The following is a 27,945-nucleotide window of genomic DNA, read 5'->3' as shown; positions in this document are numbered from 1 at the left end:
GGCTCTTTCTGTTTCTACAAAATATTTTATCACGGCTACGGCTGACCGTAGCCAAAAGCGTATTCAGCTGTTCGCGAACTGAGGCCAGCTCCTCCTGCATCCGCAGACAGCATGCACACATTCTAACCACCCTAGATAGACTAACTGAAGAAGCGAAACATTAAAGCAGACAGAAACCTATTACACAAATTGCTGCCCTCAAGACTTATCACTAATTGATGTTGATGCCTTAATGTCCTATACAGCTGACTGTACAGAAAAAATGAAAACTGCGATACAAACTTCCTGAAATACAATTTTACAGTTAAAAACGCGAGATTAAGCCTCTTAAGTAGAAGAACACGCACAGAATTTAAGAAATATATTACTAGGAAAACACAGGAAAAGTTTCGATGAGCAAGTGCCGAAGTGGCGTCAAATCGAAAGACTTGCCCCGGCGAACGGTCTACCCGACAGGAGGCCCTAGTCACACGACAATTATTTATTTACAGGAAAAGCTAAATATGTAACTTGCCGAACTGTAGCTATGTGACAGGCGACAGCTGGAGCCTGGCTGGTGGATGATAAAAGCTGGTTCTGACACACAGCCTACTTATTTCGAACAGACGATTCACCAGTAACGGAGTCACATGCCCACATTCCATGAGACAACCCACCCCGATAGCTGAATGGCAGCTGGCACGGTAGGTCAGCGTGTTCGGTCAGAGGGTCAGCAGCCCTCTGTAATAAAAAACTGAGTTAATGGATCAATGACGAACTGAAACGAGTGTCTTGCGACGTCCGCCCCGAGCAGATGCAACGAACTAAAAAAAAAAAAAATAAAATAAAAAATGGTGAGTGTGACTGCTGCCCTAAGGGTTCCGGGTTCGATTCCCGGCTGGGTCGGGGATTTTCTCCGCTCTGGGACTGGGTGTTGTGTTGTCTTCATCATCATTTCATCCCCATCTGGCGCGCAGGTCGCCCAATGCGGCGCCGAATGTAATAAGACGTGCACCAAGGCCGCCGGACCTTCACCGTAAGGGGCCTCCAGGCAACTGACGCCACACGCTCATTTCCATTTCCATTCGATGACACATTGTGGAGAGATTTGGACTTTAATGAAGGCTATTGGCACAAAGTTCGTTGACGAGGAACTGTACGCCACCACTTTCCGTCACCTGCTCGCCGAATACTGCCGGTGAAAATATCACCAATCACAACGATTCCAGCCAGCTACCTCCGAATCGAGTTCCAATACTCGGGCACACGAAGTGACCTCGGCTACTATGGCAACAGTGTTGATACCAGACTATACGCCTTAAGGGATGTGTTACTGCCCCTGGAGGGTATATCACAGATCATTTTATCTACCTGGTAGTCGACGCCTCCGCACACCGGACAGGCCGTGCTTGCAGCCGCCCCTCGAGGGGAACGCGTGTAAACGGATCTCATCAAAACATACACTCCTGGAAATGGAAAAAAGAACACATTGACACCTGTGTGTCAGACCCACCATACTTGCTCCGGACACTGCGAGAGGGCTGTACAAGCAATGATCACACGCACGGCACAGCGGACACACCAGGAACCGCAGTGTTGGCCGTCGAATGGCGCTAGCTGCGCAGCATTTGTGCACCGCCGCCGTCAGTGTCAGCCAGTTTGCCGTGGCATGCGGAGCTCCATCGCAGTCTTTAACACTGGTAGCATGCCGCGACAGCGTGGACGTGAACTGTATGTGCAGTTGACGGACTTTGAGCGAGGGCGTATAGTGGGCATGCGGGAGGCCGGGTGGACGTACCGCCGAATTGCTCAACACGTGGGGCGTGAGGTCTCCACAGTACATCGATGTTGTCGCCAGTGGTCGGCGGAAGGTGCACGTGCCCGTCGACCTGGGACCGGACCGCAGCGACGCACGGATGCACGCCAAGACCGTAGGATCCTACGCAGTGCCGTAGGGGACCGCACCGCCACTTCCCAGCAAATTAGGGACACTATTGCTCCTGGGGTATCGGCGAGGACCATTCGCAACCGTCTCCATGAAGCTGGGCTACGGTCCCGCACACCGTTAGGCTGTCTTCCGCTCACGCCCCAACATCGTGCAGCCCGCCTCCAGTGGTGTCGCGACAGGCGTGAATGGAAGGACGAATGGAGACGTGTCGTCTTCAGCGATGAGAGTCGCTTCTGCCTTGGTGCTAGTGATGGTCGTATGCGTGTTTGGCGCCGTGCAGGTGAGCGCCACAATCAGGACTGCATACGACCGAGGCACACAGGGCCAACACCCGGCATCATGGTGTGGGGAGCGATCTCCTACACTGGCCGTACACCTCTGGTGATCGTCGAGGGACACTGAATAGTGCACGGTACATCCAAACCGTCGTTGAACCCATCGTTCTACCATTACTAGACCGGCAAGGGAACTTGCTGTTCCAACAGGACAATGCACGTCCGCATGTATCCCGTGCCACCCAACGTGCTCTAGAAGGTGTAAGTCAACTACCCTGGCCAGCAAGATCTCCGGATCTGTCCCCCATTGAGCATGTTTGGGACTGGATGAAGCGTCGTCTCACGCGGTCTGCACGTCCAGCACGAATGCTGGTCCAACTGAGGCGCCAGGTGGAAATGGCATGACAAGCCGTTCAACAGGACTACATCCAGCATCTCTACGATCGTCTCCATGGGAGAATAGCAGCCTGCATTGCTGCGAAAGGTGGATATACACTGTACTAGTGCCGACATTGTGCATGCTCTGTTGCCTGTGTCTATGTGCCTGTAGTTCTGTCAGTGTGATCATGTGATGCATCTGACCCCAGGAATGTGTCAATAAAGTTTCCCCTTCCTGGGACAATGAATTCACGGTGTTCTTATTTCAATTTCCAGGAGTGTATTTACCTTGAATGGCCTGGGATTTTTACCACGGAGTTACACGTCACCTCCACTGCATCTGGGGGCGCCACCTACGCGGACGGGCGGTGCGGCTGTCGCAAAAGGATGCTGTCGGCAGCGCACCATCTTGCTACGCCAGGTCACATGCCCTCGTAGCACCACGAGGATATCAATCCGTGACAGACTATTTAAGCCGCCGGTGGACCATGCGAAGTCAGTTACGCCCTACGCCCCAAGTCAGCAGTACCAGCAATCCCGTTCGGCCGGTTCAGCCGTTCAGTTCCAGCACTATCAGTTGGCAGTTTCGTTCAGTGCTTTGTGTCAGCAGAACGGGCCCAGTTCCTAGCGATCTTCACGAGCAGCATATCACCCGTCATACGCTGGCAGCACTGTCCCATTAATGTCCCAGGTCTTCACGCCACCATCTACCACGACTCTAGCGTTCGTCGTCACAGGAGAGAAATTTGTTTTATATAGGTGTTGGATATTCGTTCAGGACATTATAATTGAGTTTCGTCTGTTAATAAAGTGATTCTTTTAAAAGTGTCTTCGATCACTCCTCATTATGAGCATACGTCGCAGACCATGGTTGATATCCCCAAATCGGTAACGTTTGCATCTAGTAAAACTGGTCCATGACACGACTGCTGTAATCATTCACAGGTCACTGACACAGGAATCAGCTGCCAGATCAAGTGCGTCAGCACGCCTGCAGTACCCTGCTGGAACGGAAGCAGGGAATGTTTAGAGACAGAGCAGAAGAGCGTAATGGAGGGTGGAAAAACACATCGTGGCCCCATTTAAGAAACATCCTGGTTTCCGCTCCAAGATTCTTGGAGAAAAGAGTAGAAACGTAAATCATGAGAGCCAGATAAGATTAGAATCATATTCCTCACATAAACGAGTCCAGTATCTTAACCACCACTACCTCGTTCGTTCGGACCTCCAGGAGACCTGAGCGTTCTGCAAGAGAAACACTACCTTACTTTCTGCCGAATTCAACCTCTACAAGGCGGAAAGTACCTTGTACCACAGCTAATCATTCCCTTTCCTGTTCCATTCTTGAATGGAGCGGAAGTCCGTAAGCGAAATGGAGATTAGCAGCAGTTAGACTGTTCTGCAGTCAGCCGCAAGCGCCAGTTCTCTAAACTTCCTGACTGGTGTTTCGCGAAAAGAAAGTTGTCTTCGCTCCTGGAATTCCCATTTGAGTTAACGAAGCATCTCCACAATACTCGCGTGTTGATCGAACCTACTGGTAATAAATCTAGCAGCACGTTTCTGAATTGCTTCGATGTCTTCCTTTAATGCGACCTGGTGGGGATCCCAAACAATCGACCAGTACTCAAGAATGGGTCGCACTAGAGTTGTACACGTCGTCTGTTTTATAGGTGAGCTACACTTTCGTAGAATTACCAGTGCCTTAACGAAACGCTATAGTCTGGAGCTGCGCTACCGCTACGGTCGCAGGTTCGAATCCTGCCTCGGGCATCGATGTGTGTGATGTCCTTAGGTTAGTTGGGTTTAAGTAGTTCTAAGTTCTAGGGGACTGATGACCTCAGAAGTTAAGTCCCATAGTGCTCAGAGCCATTTTTGAACCTTAATGAAATCTCTACGGCTTTAAAGATAAACGCCTGATCCTTGACGTTGCCTACCGTTAAACTGGTTGACGACAACTGGGATGTATTAAGAGAACTACACTAACACTTGAAATAAGAACAACTGCAATAATATTTGTAAAGAGCAGATGCAACAGAAACAGGATCTCATATTGGCGTCCCGAACTCTAGTGATTCGGAGTTTGATAAGGCACGTGGAACAAACAAAATATTACTCCGAGGCAATCCCGTTTGGCGGTTACAGCAGGGTCAATTCTCCATTTTAATTTTATTTCCTAGTTGTATATTTCATTTCTCTCCTTCGTTTTTCTTAGCTACTTTTAATAGTGTTATATCAAGCTTTTCAGAGACGGGCAAAGCCGTGATCGGCGTGAAGCTTGACAAGGAAGATTATACACTGCTTGACAGGGGCTAAGGAACAGAGACATGGATGGACACAAATAATTACAGGCAATGATTGACGATAAGAAACACAGTACCTATTTAACAGAGGTGGACTGGTATATTTTTAATGAAACATGGTACTGATTCCGTCACATGGGAAAGCGGGATAACAGACATAAATAACGCTCATGTTTGACACAAGTCAGACTCCCATCATAATGCTCGATACCGGGCTCTCAGTAGCCTAAGGAATAACTCGTCCTCGGGCTCTGTTGCACATCTTCCACCGTCATTCATTCTTGCAATAAAGCTGTTGAATTGTCCTTGGGGGCTATTGTGCCAGCCCTCTCTGTTGTTCTTGCACAGTTCGGGGAGGGGTATTCGTTGAGAAACGCGTCTGCCAGGAGCATCTCATGCATGTTCAATAAGACTTAGGTCCGGGAGTATCCAGGTCATTACGTACGTTTCATATCTTCACTTTCCATTGTGTACGGTGCCCTGTGTGTGTTTGGTGGGGGGGAGAGAGGAGGGAGCTTGTCGATCATAAAGTCGAGACCTTCCGCACCCCTAAACAGAAGGACACGATCCAGATAAACCTCCCTGTAGTACCGCTGTGTTGCAACGGTGCATCATGCAAAGATATGCAGCGGCAGTCGGCCATTGTGCTTAATGCCTGGCCGCACCAATAGGTCTAAGCCATACCATTGACGTCTTGAACATTGTGCTATGTGTAACATGTTCCCCTCTCTCCCCACACTGACTGGTGGCCAAAATCACTTGCCACAGTGCACCGGTATTCGTCAGGGAACATCACTCTAGGCTGCAGTTGCTGACCCCATCCAACATGCTCCCTACACCAATGAACTCCTTTTCGAAAAAGACGTCGGTGAAGTGGGATGCACTTGACAGGCCTCTGATCATACAAACCAGCCCGATTTAATCACCGTGCAATAGTTGTGGCAGGGACATACGTACCGGCAGCAGTTGCAAGGTCTGCAGCGATCTGCTTAGCGCTAAGATGACTGTTCCTTTTCGCCACTGGGGCTACGAATCGATCGTCTTGCGGTGTGGTGGTCCGTCTATGACCACCGTCATACTTTCGCGTAGCATTTACACCTTCAGTGGCCTTTTTTTAATCGCGAGATGACAACGTTAGATATACTGAAAGTTCGACGTTAATACTTCTTTTCAAAGTTGACAATGATTCTGCTGTGGTGTGGATACACAAACTCTGACATGCTGTTGTCGCGAGTAGTAAAGAGCGAACAGCTGTTGAGAGGAGTCGGAAGTAGCCGGAAGTCGGAAGCAGCCTGCGGTGGTGACAAGCAGCGCGACATGAGAGGTCGCAGCTTGCCGTGGAAATGAGCGTACGGCATTTGTGGACCGGGAGCCCCCATTCGGGAAAGTTCGGCCGCCGAGGGAAAGTACTTATTACATTCGACGCCACATTGGGCGACTTGCGCATCGGAGATGGGGATGAAATGATGATGAGGACAACACAACACCCAGTCCCTGAGCGGAGGAAATCTCCTGCCCCAGCCGGAAGTCGAATCCGGGCCCCTTGGCGTGGCTTTCCGCCGCGCTGACCACTCAGCTAGCGGGGGCGGACGCAGCCTGCTGTGATCGTGCTAGTAGCGGCGGAGGAGACTTTAGTATTAATTGAGGCTTTTTTACCTTTCCTTGCAAGTAGTTGTTGCTTGTTTGCGCTCTGGTGGGATTTTGTCAGATTTGTGTACGCATACATTGAGAGTAATATTCTTACCTTTGTTGTGGCTGTCGACGTGTTTATTGAGTAATAGGCACTGTGGACTAATTGAGGTCTGTGTAAAGTCTGTCAGTGTTTAAATAATCTATTTAGGGAGTACAGTAAATTTAAGTCTTCATTGGTTTCTTGCCGTTGTGGTAACACCGGTTCCCGTCAGATCACCGAAGTTAAGCGCTGTCAGACTGGGCTACTATTGGATGGGTGACCATCCGGTCTGCCGAGCGCTGTTGGCAAGGGGGTTGCACTCAGCCCTTGTGAAGTCAACTGAGGGGCTACTTGATCGAGAAGTGGCGGCTCCGGTCACGAAAACTGATAACGGCCGGGAGAGCGGTGTGTTGACCACATGCCCCTCCATGCCGCATCCAGTGATGCCTGTGTTATGAGGATGACACGGCGGCCGGTCGGTACCGTTGGGCCTTCATGGCCTGTTCGGGCGGAGTTGAGTTTTAGTTTTAGTTTAAGGCTAGTTGACCAAACTCCTCCTGATCATCCAATTTGTGTATAAAAAATCTGGCAGCAGTTGTTGCAATTACTATAATCATGCATGGCACTCTGCATGGATTGCAGTATTGCTTTTGAAACATTTTTAGCGTGTTGCTGATCACTAAGTTGCTGCGGAAAGACGAAGTAAGTTGTCGGTTGTGTACAAGAGCAAATCAGAACAGTTGTTAGGAGTTTTTAGAGAATATTTGAAAACTTACAGTCACATACTTGAGAACTAATTTCTTTATGATTTGTAGGAAGAGTAATGAATTTCTGTGTCTTTTGTTCTCAATCGGAATTCTATTATTGTCAGAGACTTCTCTACAGTCTTTTAAAACTTGACAGTTTCAACACCTCTTACAGTGGCTGCAGCAGAGACACTTTGATCGGTTTCGAACCGTCCAACTGATCGTCTGCGACTTCAAGCACTCAAATGACCTCTTTCAGGCGTGTTCTCGTAACACACGGAATGTTGCATCTATCGATTCCACAACAACCTTCGCCCAACACCATAATGCATGAATTGTCGAATTCATACAAAGCGTTCGAGCACAGGCTTCGGTGCAGTTAACACGCTCTGCCATTTGCTATTATTGCCCAGGTGTTCCTTAGCAATTCCCTAGTAACTGGCAATTGTTCCTTAGCAAGTGTCAGTTGTTTCTTAGCAGTTGTCAAGCAGTGTGAGGTTAGTGGCATATTTACGTAGGTTGCATCATTGAAAGAATTTTAAAAAAGTCAGACAAAAGAAAAAGAATGAAAATGACTTACTTTGTATTATCATTTTCGTTCGATTCTCCGACTGTTTTAATTTAGCAGCATTCTCCTTTAATTTAGCAACATTCTCCTTTTAGCAGCATTCTCCTTTTTAGCAGCATTCTTCTTTAACAACATTCTCGATACTCTCTAAGGAGGAGTGTACTGCTTTATAATAAGTGCAGCTTTCTAGACTGAATTGTAACTGTATTTAGCTTTATATTACACCGATATGCCAAAGAAACTGGTGTAGACATGCGTATTCAAATATTTAGATAAGTAAACAGGCAGAATATGGCGCTGCTTTAGGCAATTTCTATAAAAGAAAAGTGTCTGGAGCAGTTGTTATCGGTTACTGCTCCTACAATGGGAAATCATCAAGATTTAAGTGAGTTTGTACGTGGTGTTGTAGTCGGCGAACGAGCTATGGCACACAGCATCTCCGAGGTATCGATGAAGTGGAGATTATCATGAACGACCATTCCACGAGTGCACCGCGAATATGAGGATCCGGTAAAACATCAAATCTCCGACATCGCTGGGCCGGAAAAGTCCTGCAAGAACGGGACCAACAACGACTGAAGAGAATCGTTCAATGTGACCGAAGTGCAACCCTTCCACAAATTGCTGCAGATTTCAATGCTGGGCCAGCGCCAAGTGTGAGCGTGCGAACCATTCAACGAAACATCATCGATATGGGCCTTTGGAGACGAAGACCCGCTCGTGTACTCTTGATGACAGCACGACACAAAGCTTTACGCCTTGTCGTGGCCGGTCAACACAGATATTCGACTATTTATGACTGGAAACATTTTTCTTGGTCGGACGAGTCTCGTTTCAAATTGTATCGAACGGGTGGACGTGGTCGGGTAAGGAGACAATCTAATGAATCCGCGGAGCCGGCCACTGTAGTCGAGCGGTTCTAGGCGCTTCAGTCCGGAACCACGCGGCTGCTACGGTGGCAGGTTCGAATCCTGCTTCGGGCATGGATGTGTGATGTCCTTAGGTTAGTTAGGTTTAAGTAGTTCTAAGTTCTAGGGAACTGATGACCACAGATGTTAAGTCCCATAGTGCTCAGAAGAATTTGAACCATTTTTGTTAAGTCGTAGCAGCGCGGGATTAGCCACAGATGGTCCCGGCGGAGGTTCGAGTCCTCCCTCGGGCATGGGTATGTGTGTTTGTCCTTAGAATAATTTAGGTTAAGTAGTGTGTAAGCTTAGGGAATTATGACCTTAGCAGTTAAGTCCCATAAGATTTTACACACATTTTGAACGTTTTTGTTAAGTCCCATAGTGCTTAGAGCCATTTGAACCATTTTTGAATCCTTGGACCCTGCATGTCAGTAGGGGACTGTTCAAGATGGTGGAGACTGTGTAATGCTGTGGGGCGCGTGCAGTTGGAGTAACATGGGACCCTTCATGCGTCTAGACACAACTCTGACAGGTGACACGTACGTAAGCGTCCTGTCTGGTCACCTGCATCCATTCGTGTCCATTGTGCATTTCGACGTACTTCGGAAATCCCAGAAGGACAATGCGACACCCCAAACGTCCAGAATTGCTACATATTGGCTCCAGGAACACTCTTCTAACTTTAAACATTTCCACTGGCCACCAAACTCCGCAGACATGAACATTATTGAGCATATCTGGGGTGCCTCGCAACGTGCTGTGCAAAAGAGATCTCCACCCCTCTCGTACTCTTACGGATTTATAGACAGCCGTGCAAGATTCATGGTGTCAATTCCCTCCAGCACTACTTCAGACATCAGTCGAGTTCATGGCAAGTCGTGCTGCGCTACTTCTGCGTGCTTCGCGGGGGCTCTAGACGGTACAGGCCCCCACAACCGCACGAGAGCGGACAAATTGAATATCTGGGCGGCGGCCATTAGAGTGGTAAACTGACGCGCGGAGTTCGAATGTTTATACATCGCTTTTTGTTATAAAATGCCTTCCCTTGAGTTAGGTCACAAACATAATGCCCCATTTAAATACGTTACTACAATATACTTTTTAATTTATGAACAAACAGAAACTAGTCACTGTTTATGAATTTATCTTACGTACTACATGGAATCTGCCGTGGCTAAAAGTTATGTACTGGACCCCTAGCATTTTTCGTAGTTCTTTTACGATAGACGTACGCAAAATGCATCAAAATACTGGAAGATTTGCCCACTATATTAATAGATATTTTCTGACTCTACCTTGCTTTAGATTTTCTGACGGGAAGTGCGTTATATATGGCATAGTGCTTTGGCAACTCACGACCAAATTATCAAGTTTCAACCTAATCTAGACCATGAAAACATTACCGATCAGCCAACTTTCTTCAAAATGATCAGAACATATAAAATGGTATTCTGCCGGTCGGAAATGTTGCCTCCTGACAGCGTGTAACCATTTTTGTAACAGCTGTGGTTTTGAGAAAGGAAACCTGCAAATAGATGCACAGACATTATGCTAATACCGTGTTACAAAAACATTTATTAAGCAAGTGCACTGACATACAAAACAACTTAAAATATTCACATATCTGTGATATGTAATATTCGTTTCTTTCTCGAATTTATTTGAGCAATTAATCGCTGCACAACTCTCTACCATCGTACTTCTTTTGATTGGAACGTACAGACAGTAGAAATTCGAGCAACAAATACTGTCTGTACGCCCCAACAAATATACGACTTTGAATCAGGGTCTTCATAAACAATAATGCTACACAACACATCAGACTACAACCACTATAATGGCGTCCAGCCGAAGGTTCAAATTATCCCGTGACTGCAGCGCCATCAGTGGTCCAGTTATTTTTTACAAGGTCTTTAAGACGATATGAGGCAGGTGTACCACTTTGTTTTTGGCTCTTCAGTGAATACTGTATTTAGCCTTACATTATTTAAAGAGCTGTGGATAGCTTCCAAGCGCTGTACGATTACGCTTCGTGATGATCTCAAAGACGCCTTAATCGTCGTCATAGGCACTTTTTCTGCATTTTCAATCGTTTAAAGACTACTGCTTTACGTATCTGGTAAATTGCGAAATTTGTGATAAAATACCAAAAAAATGCCAGTTTCATTCGCGAATATCAGCACTGAGATAGTTGCCTTGTTCCTACCCCAATCGCTGATGCTGAGCCGCGGGAATGATTGCCTGAGCGCTTGAGCTCTTGCGCTAATCTGCCTAACACTACCTCCGTGGCCTGTGCGCTGTGCTCGTTATTACCCGTCGCCATGGATGCCGCTACGTCCTTTGTACGCCGCCGCCGCTGCCGTAACCACAACCGCCGCCGCCCCGCCAGTTGTCGGAGGCCTTCAGGGAGGCGCAGCGCGGAGGTGAGCTGGTCGCGGAGGGGCCCCCAGTCCACTGCCGGGCGCCGTGGCAGCAGCAGCAGCAGCAGCAGAAGCCGCGGCCACACGTCACAGATAACGGCTGGTCGACGCGACTCGGTAAGTAGGCGGTCAGTGCGGCCGGCAGCGCGAAACGCGCGACTGTCAGGGAACTGGACACAGGCGGCACCTGGGCACGGTTACTTTGGCTTGCGACAAAACTTCGCGTCCGAGGCCAGCGACCATTATACGTGATCAAAAACTCAGTTTCAATTTGAAAAGTTTATAAACCACGGAATAATGTACATAGAGAGGTACAAATTGACACACATGCTTGGAATGACATGGGGTTTTATTAGAAAAAAAGTATTGCTAGACGTGAGAAAGATCTCTAGCGCGTGTCGTTTGGTGATGATCGTGTGCTCAGCCGCCACTTTCGTCATGCATGGCCTCTCAGCTCCCCAGAGCTCAGTCCCTGCGATTATTGACTGTCGGCCGGAATGGCCGAGGGGTTCTAGGCGCTACAGTCTGGAACCGAGCGACCGCTACGGTCGCAGGTTCGAATCCTCCCTCGGGCATGGATGTCTGTGATGTCCTTAGGTCAGTTGGGTTTAAGTAGTTCTAAGTTCTAGGGGACTAATGACCTAAGAAGTAAAGTCCCATAGTGCTCAGAGCCATTTTTTGATTATTGACTTGGGGTTACCTGAAGCTGCAAATGTATCGTGATCGACCGACATCTCTAGCGATGCTGAAAGAAACATCCGACGCCAATGCCTCACCATAACTCTGGAGATGCTTTACAGTGCCGTTCACGACATTATTCCGCGACTACAGCTATTGTTGAGGAATTATGGTGGACATATTGAGCATTTCCTGTAAAGAACATTATCTTTGCTTTGTCTTACTTTATTATGCTAATTATTGCTATTCTGATCAGATGAAGCGCCATCTGTCGGACATTTTTTGAACGTCTGTATTTTTTTGGTTCTAATAATACCCCCTGTCATTCCAACCATGTGTGTCAATTTGTACCTTTCTATCTACATTATTCCGTGATTTATTCAGTTTTCAAATTTATACGGACTTTTTGATCTCCCGGTGTATGCAAACACGGACAGAAATATAGTTATCTATCACATATGTAATATTAAAAAACTGGCCAAGTGCTAGTAGCACTCGCGCATTGATGGTTTCTATATATTTCATCCATCCTGGGAATCGAGAATCTCTACGATTTTTGCCTGTTATCGATATCGATGCAGGCAAGATACTGGTCCCGGTAATTCCAAAACCGCATCAAAATTTCTACAGTAGTTCCTCAGGCTAGAACGCACATGCAAAAAGAAGCGAGCAGGGCCCTACACTATATATATATGTAGAAAGAGAAGGTATAATAGAACGTTGTTTATATACTTACTAAAACGTGATTGCAACTTACATTTTATATTCGCATGCAGTAATGTTCGCCTGTTATGCTCTTGACGGATGATGAATGCAACTATGTTCAGATGAGAAGATATATTTTTTATGTGTTATAATTACAGTTTAACAAGATTCAGATTCTTTACTATACCACTACTGTGTAATATTGCTTCTTGCTGAATTTCATAGTTCTAGTAAACCTACAGGTTTTGATGAGTGAGTTTGTGAGTATCAAATCATTTCACACAAATGCCCATATCTTTTATTGAATTGACTTAGAAGCTTGTAATTTTTACGCTGCCAAGGAACCACTGATCTTAGTGTGTGACATGAATTTGAACTTGATACGCCAAACTGTTCCAGGGAAAGAGGGTCTCAACAGATGAACAAACAGATAGATGGATAAAAAAAGAAAAAAAATATTTCGGATAATACAACTAAAATTAGGAATTTTCGGGCTTTTTTCTTTACTTGTACTGTGAAATCATGCTTCTTGTCAAATTTTATGATTCTAAGTCAACAGGAAGCACCCGGTCAGTTTTGATGAGAGAGTTTTCGAGTATCAAAGTATATGTGGTAAATGGCCATATCTTTTGAATGAGGTGACTTAGAAGCTTCAAATTTTTACTCCTCCAAGAGACCATAGATCTTAATATATGATACAAGTTGAACTCGATACGTCTGCCCGTTGCTGAGAAAAAGGAGCTCTTAACAGTCGGACAGATAAACAGACTGACGGACAGACGGAAAACGAAGTGGTCGTATAAGCCTTTCGTTTTTATACATTGAGGCACGAAACTCTAAAAATTAATATTTCTTTGTTCATCTCCTGTACGTACCTATATTATTTGTTCGATTGCAGTGAAAGTTTGGAGAGCTGTTGTGGACATTCTCGCGAATGTTTCTGTGGGGGAAAGAACCACCTGCCACCACTAGGGGCGGCGATGAAGACGGGGTGACATAAAAGCTTAACTCGGGAACTTCTGGAGCTTTTTCAGTTAAAATTTGTATACACATGACTAATTATTTGTACAATTATTTGTATAAAAATTTTGTGAGGTAATACAGACCAACCACTCCTAGGTGTAGAAGTAGGGGTAAGAAGCTGTGACATGTAAAAATATTTGATAACGATCGATATTAACAGCAAAAACAACACCTTTCTGAGTCAACACAATTACTAGCTACAGTCACGATGATGGGCTCAAATGGCTCTGAGCACTATGTGACTTAACATCTGAGGTCATCAGCCCCGTAGAACTTAAAACTACTTAAACCTAACTAATCTAAGGTCATCACACACATCCATGCCCGAGAGTCACGATGATGTTTCATGCCTACTGCTGGGATAGTGGGTGAGGGGGAATGCCATTTTCAGCATCTCTCTGTAACGCCTGAAAGAATTTGTATCAAAATTGGCACACGTATCAGTTGTTGTCTGTAAAAATTTACAGTTACAGCAAGGCACCACTAGCACCCCTGTGGCTGAGGGTTTGAGGCAAAAAGGCGTCACAGAAAATCATACCTCAGGAACGTCAGCAGCAATTTCAACCAAATTTGGTACATGCATGAGTTATTGTTTACAATGTAGCAGGAAAGTATTAAAAATTGGTATCTAAATTTTAATATCTACTACCGTTGGTGGGAGGGGAAGGGAGGGGTGGTGGTGGTCATGACAAGGGATGACATGTAGAAACGTCTGAAAACGATCTGTCGGCATTTCTTTCCTGTAATTAATTGACTTGGAATACAAAAGTGTAAAACGCAACCTGTCTCACATCTGCGTTTTTCAACGCATTACCCATATCATCGTCAGGGTCCAAAAATCGTAACACATGACTCAGCACGTCAGATACATTTAACGTCCTCACCGGAATGGCGTGGTGCAAAACAGGAGAGAATCGGAGAGTTGCCAGTGACAATTCTTTTTTCGAAACGACAATCAGTTACTGGCAGAATTAAAAGTTTCTTCAGAATTAAGATGAAGCGCAGGGGGAAATTCGCTACGGATACGTATGAAATATATGTACAAATATATGTGAAATGTGTTAAATGTATGTGATCTCCTTTGCACATCCGTTGCATGCGTGTACCTACTTACAAGGAGAAAGAGCTATTACAATGTATGCCGGGCACAGCGAGCAATTTTTGGAAGATAAAAACAATGCCGATGCAGGAAATTTGTAGAACAAAACTTAAATAAAAACAGATTTCTCCTCTTCTCAGCGCCACCCTATATACCGTGATCCGGATGTAACACACAGAATGAAACAGCCTGTTTCTTAAAGAAACGTCGCACTTCCACCAGATAACTTCAACCTTTCTTCTGTATAAATCCACTAGAAAGTTATTATCGTAGGCAACAGCAATGCTGGTTAGCGTTTAATCAATATTAGTGGTATTTTTACACTGAAGCTTATATGCATGTACCGCAACCAGTGTCAACGTTTATGGACTTTCAGTCTTATAAAGTTGACTTATTAGCCGCGAATTTCGAGCCACTGATGCTCATCTTCAGGCATGATGGCACAATGCGAAAGAGAAACGCGTGTTAGAAAAGTGTTGCAAAGTGAGGATAAATAGCCGAGCACCGCAACAGTCAGTGGGCGTACATGTCTTGAGTAACCAGTATAAAATCACCAATAAATATTTACATATCGGCACGTCTTTTTGACAGTAAATATGCCACACATTTTTTTCTAATACTATGTAAGGAGACAAACCACAAGGACCTAATGAAGATTCTAACAACTCAACAAACTGGCGATAATACTGTTAATAGATTTAGAAAAGTAATATTTAAATATTTTTGTATGCTTTACCTCCTGAAGATGATCGCCTATGACTCTAAACACGTCGCAAATAAATGAATAAAATGAATAATCAATAAGCATTCTGACTGGTTGTAGTAAATACGTACAATCTCGTAAGCATATCATATTTATTTTAAAGCCTCGTTCTCCGTTCTCTTTCTAGCGTCTTTATTCTTGTGCAGCGAATTGACGCATGGTGTAGGGAATGGCAATTGAATATCAATGCAGACAAGTGTAATGTGCTGCGAAAACATAGAAAGAAAGATCCTCTATTCTTTAGCTACAATATAGCAGGTCAGCAGCTGGAAGCAGTTAATTCCATAAATTATCTGGGAGTACGCATTAGGAGTGATTTAAAATGGAATGATCATATAAAGTTGATCGTCGGTAAAGCAGATGCCAGACTGAGATTCATTGGAAGAATCCTAAGGAAATGCAATCCGAAAACAAAGGAAGTAGGTTACAGTACGCTTGTTCGCCCACTGCTTGAATATTGCTCAGCAGTGTGGGATCCGTACCAGATAGGGTTGATAGAAGAGATAGAGAGGATCAAACGGAGAGCAGCGCGCTTCGTTACAGGTTCATTTAGTTATCGAGAAAGCGTTACGGAGATGATAGATAAACTCCAGTGGAAGACTCTGCAGGAGAGATGCTCAGTAGCTCGGTACGGGCGTTTGTTGAAATTTCGAGAACATACCTTCACCGAGGAGTCAAGCAGTATGTTGCTTACTCCTACGTATATCGCGCGAAGAGACCATGAGGATAAAATCAGAGAGATTAGAGCCCACACAGAGGCATACCGACAATCCTTCTTTCCACGAACAATACGAGACTAGAATTGAAGGGAGAACCGATAGAGGTACTCAAGGTACCCTCCGCCACACACCATCAGATGGCTCGCGGAGTATGGCTGTAGATGTTGATACTGTAGTGGAGGGAATTTCTCACAATTGTATTCCCTGTGCTACGGCTGCAGCGCGGAATCTGATACACAGTATTTCGGCAGCCTTATACACACTGGTATAAATTATTTGTTTATTTCCTGTTGTAGTGTGTCATCAATATTACTGAGGAATAATCGCCATTCATGCACCGCATAATGGAAATTGTGAGTGCGAATTCCGCCCGAGTACGGATGCCCGTCTTAAATGCTCCATTAATTCGTCATTTCTGCATTGACGCAGAATATGAGACGGAAATAAGGAAATTTAAATAGTGCATTCGCAGCTGACGAGATTGGAACACGTGTGATTAATGTGTGATTTCAGATATCGAAGGCCAAATTGCAAAAGGACTGCCATGTGACTCATGGCATCGTGCAAGACTTAACGCTACTTCCGTAGTTTGTGGGTCAGGTGTCTCAAGTGTAACTACTAAGTGGAGGTGCTTATGAAGATTGCATGAGCAGTGCACTGGCGTGTTTGTGTTGTTGACGGTGGGAAGAAAGGGAGAGCAGGAGTACCGCTGCCGGCTCACCCTTTCGACTTTCAACATGGGGCTGCAATGCTTAACGTACACGTCATACGGACGGGTCACTGCCAACATTCGCACATTCCCTCAGTCTGTGAGACGCTTTGGAGAGATTTGGACTTAAATCTAGTCTTGGTATGGTGATTAGGACCTACCCATCACCCCCTCTAATTTGCCGGCCACGGTGGCCGTGCGGTTCTAGACACTTCAGTCGGGAACCGCGTGACTGCTACGGTCGCAGGTTCGAATCCTGCCTCGGGCATGGATGTGTGTGATGTCCTTAGGTTAGTTAGGTTTAAGTAGTTCTAAGTTCTAGGGGACTGATGACCTCAGAAGTTGAGTCCCATAGTGCTCAGAGCCATTTGAACCAACCCCTCTAATTTCTCGCTCCGTTTCAGGAAAACACTAGCGTTGAAAATTTCTTGCAAGGCATGGATGGTACAGAACACCTCCAGCCAGCAAGGAGCGTTATAACTATTTGTCGCACCGGAACTCGAACGTGGACACTTGAACTCTGTGGGAAATACAGGCAAGCCCCTAGGAAGCTTGGAAACCAGAAGACGGGCAGAGACAGCGAGGCAAGGCTGATTACATCAGCCAGTGGTGTCGCCGTGTACACGCATGCTAAATTTTTAAGTTCGAGCCCGGGTCCAGACACAGTCTTCATCTCTCACAATGTTTTCAATGCAGCGTAGGCTCCGGAATAGAAGAATCTATGGTAATAAATATATGATATTAGAGTAAGATACTACAAAACATGTTTCGTATGAAACTGATGGTGACAGTTACTACCAGAGTTGTCATTAATACAAGGAGACAGTAGCATTCAGCGCGTCTGATACTCTGAAACATAAGAAAAATGTCTTAGGAATCCATATTTAGATCTACACATATTTAAATGGGATTTATTAAATTAGAATGGAATAAGAAGTGTGGTTCTGCGCATGAACGACTGTATCGGGGCGCAGATTTGTTTCAGAAGGTCTCTCTAAAATAAATCAACTGAACGAGAACTTCTTACGAGAAGTTACCAACAAAGGTTCCGTTAACAACGACTGCCCAAAACCCAGCTCGCTCTGTTTGTCTAGGAGATGAGCACTACTAACGCCGTAGTAGAGTCCGTGTTCCTTGACTTGCGGAAGGCATTGGATACGGTTCCGCACTGCCACCTAATGAAGAAAGTACGACCGTATGGAATGGTGCAGCAACTGTGTGATTGGACTGAAGCACTTCTAGCACACAGAACACTGTTATAGGACCACTGCTTTTCACAATGTATGTAAATGATCTAGTAGAGAACGACAGAAGTTCCATGACGCTTTTTGAAGATGATTTATACAGAGAAGTCGCGACACTAGAATATTGGAAGACCTGTAGAGGATCGACGCTTGTTCAGGGAGTAGCAACTGACCCGCAACATAAACAAATGTAGCATATTGCGAATACACAGACGGACAGACCGTTTACTATGTGAGTAAACAATTGCACAACAGTCACTGTAAGAAGCTGCTTCCATAAACGATGTAGGAGTAGGTGTACAGAGCGATTTGGAATGAACTACCACATGAAATCAATCGCGAGTAAGGCAGATAGTACACCGAGATTTATGAAAGAATCTTGAGGAAATGTAGTCTATCAACAAAAGTAGTTGTTTGCAAAACACTCGTTTTACCGGTACTTGAATATTGTTCGTGAGTATGGGATCTGTAACAGTTAGGACTGGTAGAGGAAATAGGTAAAATCCAAAGAAGAGCAGCGTGTTTCGTTACAAGTTCATTCAGTAAGTGCAAAAGCGTCACAGAGATGATCAACCAACTTCAGTGCTGCAAGAGAGGCGTTCTGCATTACGGTGTGATCCAGTGTCAATGTTCCGAGAGTGTATTTTTCTAGGAGAGTCAACAAATATAGCTCGTCAAAAGACCATGAAGATGAAACTAGAGAGATTCGAGCCCACACGGAGGGTTACTGGCAATCGTTCTTCCCGCGAACTATTCGCGACTGGTACAGGAAAGGCGGGAAGTGACAGTTACACCAAGTACGCCCCGACACACACCGCAAGATGGCTCACAGAGTACATATGTAGATTTCTATGTAGAAGATCAACTGCTTTATTCTTGAGCTTAAGCTGCAATTTCCGCTCCTCTTTTAAGCTATTCGGAAGTGCATAACAAATTGCGACCACTGAGCAGCAGAAAAGTGGAAGAGCACTAGAGCAAGGATTCTGCATGAAACTGATCGACACTGTCGTACACAGATTCCGATGAAATTTTTCAGGGCCCAGAGAAGCCTTCGTTATAATTGGACCTGCACACTTGCTGGCAGATTAAAACTCTGTGCCGGACCGGGAGTCGAACATAGAACAAAGCCGTTCTCTGTCAATACTTTAACCGCCTTGACTATCCAGGCACGACTGACTACCAGACCTTGCAGCCTGTCTGCCGCTAGTACAGACAGATAGGGTGAGTCAGGAAGAGAGGTACATGCTTTGAGGGGCGACAGTATTGGTGATTCTGAACAAAAACTTGAAATCAAGATATGCCCTTTTCTTAAAAATATCCGACGTACAGCTGTTTGAAAATCACGAGCGTTAGTCGCATTTCCTTCTTCACCAGCACTCACATGCGAATACAATAAATAAGACATTAGGTTACGTAGTGTATTCTCTACGGACCACATCAGTGTGCATTAATTATTGGTGACCAACTCATCGGTCCAGTTATTTTGCATAACCATCTCAATGGAGTATGATATCTTGATTTCCTTCAAAGCGTGTTACCAAAATAATTGGAAGGTATCCCTTTGGCAACAGAGCGTCGTATGTACATTCAGCTGGACGAAGTTCCTGCACATTCCGTACGGCCAGTGACACAATACCTCACTGAAACGTATTCTGGGTGTTGGATCCGTCTCCGTCTTACTCCATTAGATTATTGTTTGTGGGGTTGGCTTAAGAGTGAAGTCTACAAGCGCAGAGTGTACACAAAGGTAGAGCTTCTCACTCGTGTTTTACATGCGTGTGCTACAGTAAAGGACAGCACGATGAGCTAAGATCAGCAATGCAGCATTTGCCTACAAGAGCTGCAAAGTGCATTGCAGTTGACGGTGGACTTTTCAACATCTTTTGTGAGGAAATGCAAGAAAACATTTGATCACAACTTTTCATTTAGTATCACCCACATTTGTCCTGTTCCCCAGTTTTCATTAGTTGACTCAGAAACTGTTAAGAACAGGACATATGTTCATGTGACATTTTTTGTTCAGTATCACTATCAGCCCTAAAAAAAAAAAAGGTTCAAATGGCTCTGAGCACTATGGGACTTTACTTCTGAGGTCATCAGTCCCCTAGAACTTAGAATTACTTAAACCTAACTAACCTAAGGACATCACACACATCCATGCCGAGGCCGCGGTTCCAGACTGTAGCGCCTAGAACCGCTCGGTCACCCCGGCCGGCTATCAGCCCTAAAAGGTTGTACCTTTCCTCCTGACTCACCTCGTATGTACAGATATTGGCGCATGTTGTCCGACACAAAGTTTTGATTTACCAGCGAGATTCAATTTTTTTTATTCTTCTCTTGCTCTCCATCAGCAAAGGGCGCTAGCTTTTGTTGGAACAAGGTTGTCTCTGAATCCGGAAGTTGGGACAGTTACATTGTGGTGTGTACGCCGCGAAGTGTTGGTTCCACTCTAGGTAATGCACATGTTCATGGTTACTCCGTCCTTTCATTTTACGTTGCAGGACATTCTTTTAAATAAATTAGAATTCTATGGTGTCACGGACAGTGCTGAAAAATGGTTCAAGTCATACCTCGCTAACAGGAAACAAAGGGTGTCAGTGCAAGGGACTAGTGAATTAAGGCATCAGTCATCATATGAATGGGAAGAAATTACATGTGGTGTCCCACAAGGATCCATCTTAGGGCCATTGCTTTTTCTTGTGTACATTAATGATCTCCCATCAGTTACACTGCCAGAAGCAGAGAGCGTTTTGTTTGCAAATGACACAAGTATTACAATAAATAGTATGTCGAGTGTAGTTCTAGAAAGATCTGCTAATGATATTTTCATCGATATTAATATGTGGTTTAAAGGCAACTCACTGACATTAAACTTCGAAAAGACTCACTATATGCAATTCAGAACCCAGCATATGCATAAAGTACGAAGAAGATCAGATATAAGAGGTTGACAGTCTTAAATTCCTGGGATTACAACTTGATAATAAATTCAGTTAGGAGGAGCACATCACAGAACTGCAGAAACGCCTTAACAAATCTGTACTTGAAATTCGAGTGTTAGCAGACATAGGCGACATAAAAGTGAAAAAGCTTGCATACTTTGCCTACTTTCATTCCGTAATGTTCTAAACATTTATGGTGGTGTCTGTTTGTTCTATATCGTGTCTCCCTACCACTTTCGCGCAACGACGCTCTGAGCGGGTTTTTTAGGGAATTAACTAGTTTGAACCTGGGACCTGTTGCTGCTAAGGAGACGCCAGACCACACATGACATGTAGAATTCAGAAGAGTTCAGTGAGACTAGCGATGATATAACCAAATACTTAATGATCTCAGCGTCAGCTCCACTGCACTCCCTGTAAAAGAATCTTAATACTAACTAAATTTAGTGGAAGGGGTTCAAGGCTTTCCTATTTCTAGTTAGCTGGTAAAATAACGTAAAAAAGCAGTTAAATTTACCACTGGAAATTTTATTCTACTCACAAAACATCGTTTATAAATTGCACTATTGATAAAAGGAAATGTTTTAATACAGGATGGTAATAACCAACTGCGTTCAACAAAAATGTGAACGAATATTCCCTGAATGGGTTTCCAAGTTCTACAATCGATCGAAGGATGACCTATGCCATATCACATCTATAATCTAGGTTAAATTTAAGTTTCACAAAAGAGAAAACTATCAAAATGGCCTACAGTGACCCTCAATTATCTTTAATTACTTATTTAACTTGTCGTAAATTACAGTGGCTGATGTGGCTCCTCAATAACTATATAAAAGAAAAATCATCGCGTTTCAGATCTTTTCTCCAAGTGGCAAATGTGAACACCATGAGTTTTAATTAACGATCGACACTAGTATTACGCAAAAAACGGGTGTAACAGATGAGTCTTCTGCAGTTCTGAGTGAAGCCTTATGCGCTCAAAAATGCGGCATCGCGTGCGTTCATTACCTTGTCGGTGTTTAGGCAGCGTTAGGGCGACAGCGGCCGGCGCACCAGCCATCCAGCTCGCCGTCTCGGAACTCACTCTCTCCTAACTTCTCCTCACTACAATTTACCGAAGTTGGTTTAAAAAAACTATCTGGCTGTGTTTTCATCTGAGCAATCAGGGTCTCAATGTTAACCTTAAGCTCCGCCTACAAAAATTCTATCTATCCAATGAGAAACGTTATACTTTTCGTGGTGGGGCAATGTTTTTAAAGTTTGCAACGTAACAGAGACGCTAAAAGGTCTCACGCTAAAACCTGCAGCTGGTGTGGTCCTTTTAGCGTTATCGTAAGATCTATACTGTTCTTCTGGAGTGCTCTATCTTTTAACATGGGCTGGGGGGTGGTCCTTAACGTACCTGAGACGCGAAAAAGTCTCACGCTAAAACTTGCGGGTGGTAGTGGCCCTTTTTGTGTTATTGTAAGATCTATACTGTTTTGCTGGAGGGCTTTAGCTTTTAACATGGGCTGGGGGGTGGTCCTTGACGTACCTGAGACGCGAAAAAGTCTCATGCTAAAACGTGCGGGTGGTAGTCGTACAGGTAGGCTGGCGGCGTGGGTGTCCAGACCGTCGTTTATCGTAGGGCCTTCTAGCTTAACACGGTTCTGCTCTCAGCTTCTGTTCTCGTTTCTCCCCTCGGAACTGTGTCGGTGTCACGGTGGTAAGGTACGACATGCATTTAGGCATTCTTGTGTTAGTCTGTGGCATTCCATTTGCTCACTCGTTACTTGTATTACTTTGGTTAATTTAATGTCACGATTTATTCGGAGCTATGTGACATACTAGTAGATTTGCTTATTATGTTAGGGTTTTCATGGAAGGTGTTGGATTTACCTGACACCTTACAATGTCATATGGTATAATATTTTGGGGTAACTCTTCAAGTCAAACAAAAGTTTTCAGAGTCCAAAAGCGTGTAATACGTATTATTTGTGGAGTAAACTCACGGACGTAGAAACCTCTTCAAAGAACTGGGTATACTAACTACTGCCTCTCAGTATATTTACTCCTTAATGAAATTTGTCCTAAATAATATATCTCTTTTTCCAACAAACAGCTCAGTTCATACATACAATACCAGGAACAAAAATGATCTGCACAAGGACGTAAAAGCACTTACTTTAGTTCAAAAATGGGTCCACTACTCAGGAACACTCATCTTCAATAATTTGCCAGCAAACAAAAAAAATTTAGTTACAAATAGAGATCAGTTTAAAAGGAGCCTGAAAGACTTACTAGTGGCCAACTCTTTCTACTCCATTGACGAATTTTTTAATAGAAACAAATGATGTGTTGTATATATTTATACTATTAGTATTGTTATTTCAGCTTACAAATAAAAATAAAAAATGGTGACATGTTCCACATCCACGAGGATCTCCTCAACACGGATCTATGGAACGAAAAACTAATCTAATCTAATCTAATTCAGGTCTCTGACTATGATTCCCATGATGTTGCCGAAATATGGCGTCTCCTTTCTCCTGACATTTCTGAGCGATCACCAGCTTATCATTTAACCGCCTAGCACTATGTCATTACTCATGTGGTGTGTCCAAGATATTATTAGCACTCGAGAATGTCGCCATAACTAAAAGACGTTGTCGGTCACTGTCCCGCCCTCGACGCCACATTTTAAAACTACAGGCACCAACACCAGAGGAACTGCATGTGGGTTTAGAGTTCTTCACATTGATTTCTCAGGTGGATTAAAGCGCAGCGGAACTTCTCGGTGCAGATGTTAATCCCATGAGAGTTACTCCAGCTATTACGTCCAGTGTATCTCAATTAATTACATTTCTTTGATCTTTAGATTGCTCTTACGTTGCAGGATGAGTCTGTGAAAGTGATTTCCCATGACGTGGTGGAAACACTTATTTTCCGCTTCTTACTTTTAACAGTTTTGTATTAATGACATGTGACGTGATCACAGTGAATGTCACAGTGACACAATATTGAAAATTTGTAAAACTCCAAATAGTCTCTGATCGCTTAATGTTGCATGTCTACGAAATTCGAAAATGTGAAAGTGTCGCCATAACTGCTCAGGCACCACAATTTGCAATAAAAGGCAATTTGGGAATTCTACAAATCTTGTTTTAAGTAATTGCGGATTTCAAATTTTTGCCGACACTTATCACTTAACCAGTTCAGTCCTCCTGCAATACTTGTCATTAGAACTGTACCAACACTGTGCTTGGTATTTCATAGTTACCCCGTTCATTAAGATACCATAGATATTTCACTGCTTCTCTGGACATCATGAACGAGCTCGATGAAAAATTGTGAGTTTTGCAGACAAGATGGTAAGGCCAGCTACCTAATACAAAGGTTTATGTCAGCCCCGTTATTGCTGCTTGCTAATGTATTAGCAATGTAAAGTCTTGACTGTTTCGTCATACATATGGATGGCAATTTTGATCTATATGTCTCTCTGTGTGATTTCCCATTTTGTCTACCTCCAGCGGCTATGCCTACTGCTCAGCAGGCAAGTTTAGAGGCCCGACGTTTTTATTGTGTAGTGTGCTCTACAGAGGTATACAGTTGTATACGGGTACACGAAACTCAGATGACAATTAATTGCGACGACGCCAGGAAACTTTGAAGACTATTGCTTTAAGACTCTCCGAAGCCATTGCAAATAGACAAGAGGAGACTGGGACGACGCTACTCTCACGTGACGAACCACGCTACTTCTCTCTGGGTCGTCAAGACATCAGCCCGTAGTAGCAGCAGCAGCGGTAGCAGTCATAATGTCCTGAAGGATAAGGACGGGAACTATATCCTGAGAACCAAGGAGATCGAGATTGTTGCCCCAAGGTTAGCATGATGTATGAACGCCATTCCATGTCGGGATACACAGCCTCTGCAAAACTATAAGCCGAATAACTAAAACAACAGTAATAATAAAAGTAATAATAATAACAATATTTTATACACGGTTAGAATAAATAAATATGAATAATTCAATATTTTTAATGGATCATTTCGAATAAACTAATGCAAACATATTAACACATTAACATATGTAATCTGTAGTACACTAACACATTAGTACAACAGTAGCCGCAGGGCATCCAAATGTATTTTCAGTTCAAAATGATCGGCAGTCACCTGAAGTTGTAATTTAGCATAGGTTTAAGTGACTTGCTGTAGTACATAGACAACAGGTTAAACACCTGCAACTGCAAATACACAGTCGAAAAGAACCTCGCGTTGACAGCAAAACTCTGCTATAACCTCTCGTCGTACATGCAGACACGTTTATTTAATTAGAATAAAGTACCTACGATATGTATATTTGTTTCCTGCAGGGGAAATCGTGAGATGTTTGTGTTGACGCTATTGGAGGTAAAATGCGCTATGTAAATCATCAAATTGGATAGCTCAGACCGTCTTTTAACTCAAGACGTGTTCTCATCTACCAGTTTTGCGCAAAAATGTGTCGTATCTTAGGATACAAAATAAAATTACCTTTAAAGTTTTTGTCTGTTTAACTTTGTAGCGGAAGTTCCTACTCGTCGATTTAAGAGATTATCATATGAAAGAAACAAGAAAGGTTAGAGTTTATGCCTCACGAATGCCGAGGCCTAGTTTAATCGTAAAAAGAGAAGGAAACACCATGGCTTGTCTGAGCAAACATTCAGACATTTGTCTAAAGTGATTTCGTAAAATCACCAGAAACCAAAATTACTGAGGGGAAAAGGGCTTAGTTTCGGCCGGAACTTTTTGATCTTACTGAAACAAGTTGGGACCGGAGATTTAAAATAGTACACGCGCATTAAATGGCAGCATGACTATAAATTGCCCCTGAGACGCTTGTAGGGAAGTTCGTGTTCAAATGTATTGCTTATTTGTAGAAATGAATAAGAACTTAAATCAACCCAGTTGTAATAGAATTCAACGAGCAGAAGTCAAATGGCGTTTAAAGCGTTTTCTAAACGTCTAACTCAGTGTCTCATGACACACCGTGTTTTGTTTTTCCTAACTCTTCGGGAAATCGGAATTATACGTGATCCCAATAGGCCAAGAATATTTTCATCATGATTCATCGCTAAATGCTAAATCGTCTATTAATTAATACTGGTGACTCGTTCACAGAACAGCTAAAATGCAACTCAACTTTGTGGCAGACAGCAGTTGACGACATGTCATCACTGGTACGAAGACTACCTTAATGTGCCGATATGCATCTAGCAGAACTTGGGGAGCAAAGTGATACTGCTACGGGAACAGACGGTAGCACCTGTTGTTTATATTAAATCTTGTGGTTTTATTGTTTTGATTTTCCATTGTAAGTCTCATCACAGATTTTCAAAAATCGAAACTCGTTATTTTTATGGTTGAGGCTGGAGTGGGTTGTATAATTGAAAAAGGTGCGTTTCGGTACCTAAAATTTTAGAAATTAAACACTGGTGGCGAAATTCGTAGACATGAGTTCATCTGGCTTGGTGTAATTCGCAGTTCTCCTTTTTAACGACTTCTAATTCATTTATTTCGAAGCTAATAACACAGTACGACTGTTAAAGTAAACTGGAATGTACTTCTCTTGCGACTCTTAGTGCATCAAACCACTCTTTGGTAGTGAATACTTTTAACACAAGACTTATGTAGTTCTCCGGCCGAAGTGGCCGAGCGGTTCTAGGCGCTACGGTGTGGACCCGCGCGACTGCTACGGTCGCAGGTTCGAATCCTGCCTCGGGCATGGATGTGTATGATGTCCTTAGGTTAGTTAGGTTTAAGTAGTTCTAAGTTCTATGGGACTGATGACCTCAGAAGTTAAGTCCCATAGTGTTCAGAGCCATTTGAACCATTTTGAACTTATATAGTTCTGCCTCTGTTGCACCATTGTAAGAATATTTGAGAACAAGTCATCCTGGCAGACTAAATCTGTGTGCCGTATCGGAGCTCGAACCCGAGTCTATACGTATCGCCTGCAGTATCCTAACTGACTGAGCAATACAGGCACGACTCGACTTCACAGCTTCAATCCTTCTAGTGTCGCTCTCTATAACAACAAAACAATCAGGGTGCTTTCTGTGAACTTTGGAAAAAGGGGAAAGAAATACGGATAGATCTGAAGCTGGTGAAAGTTATCTGTAGGTTGTCGATTGTATGCTGAAACTCCTCGCTAACAATCTGAAAACTGTCCGATTTTTTAAACTCCAGTTATAGATTCAGATTTAGAATCGGCGTAGCTTCCGTACCTTTGAACATGAACTTATTTATGCAAATTACTTTATAGGAACGTGATTTTAATTAATTTGAAATGCACCTGACTGTCTATAACTTAAGTTGCATAAAAGAATGATACACAAGAATACTCAGAATGACTAACTGTTATGTAATTTAAATGAACTCCATTACAAAAACGCATCGGTTAAATTTACATGAAATTCCACTGCTCGTAGTATTAAGTCAAAAATGTTCAGTTAGGCCCCACAAGAAAGCCTTATCTCGCAACAGATAACTTGACTCTGTTCTGGCTGCACTGCAAATGATGATTTGAAATGAAACACTTGCCGGCAGTTGACCCGTCTTCTTTCTTTTAAGTTGATGTTTTAGCTAATTAGTTTCTGATTCTCTTTTCGAAACTATTTATTATTGTTCATGCAGAAGTGCAAGGCGTGACAATTCATATTTTATCGAACATGTTTCATTGAACTGTAGGGATATACTTTATGAATTGTCTAAAAATTACAAAAGGAAGTTTTTAGAAATTCAGTCCTTTTAACGACATAAAATTGAACTCTAACTTATATGAATAATTAGCATTATGTCTCTTCATATTGTCATATACGATAATGTCTTCCTCTACAAAA

At 43.7% G+C, this 27,945-nt stretch overlaps 1 protein-coding gene across 1 annotated transcript in view; it reads left to right on the top strand.

Moving 5' to 3' along the window:
* The first annotated feature begins 11,146 nt into the window (after positions 1-11,146).
* LOC126267998 (fatty-acid amide hydrolase 2-like) overlaps positions 11,147-27,945 on the top strand; it is a 333,574-nt gene continuing 316,775 nt past the window's right edge. Inside the window, exon 1 of the mRNA XM_049973374.1 lies at positions 11,147-11,311. The gene's annotated coding sequence lies outside the window, so the exon portion shown is untranslated. The remainder of the gene's footprint in view (positions 11,312-27,945) is intronic.

Source organism: Schistocerca gregaria, chromosome 4, assembly GCF_023897955.1.
Source record: "Schistocerca gregaria isolate iqSchGreg1 chromosome 4, iqSchGreg1.2, whole genome shotgun sequence".
NCBI lineage: Eukaryota > Metazoa > Arthropoda > Insecta > Orthoptera > Acrididae > Schistocerca > Schistocerca gregaria.
The sequence above is the reverse complement of the archived record's forward strand: the minus strand, read 5'-3'. Positions and strand labels throughout refer to the sequence as shown.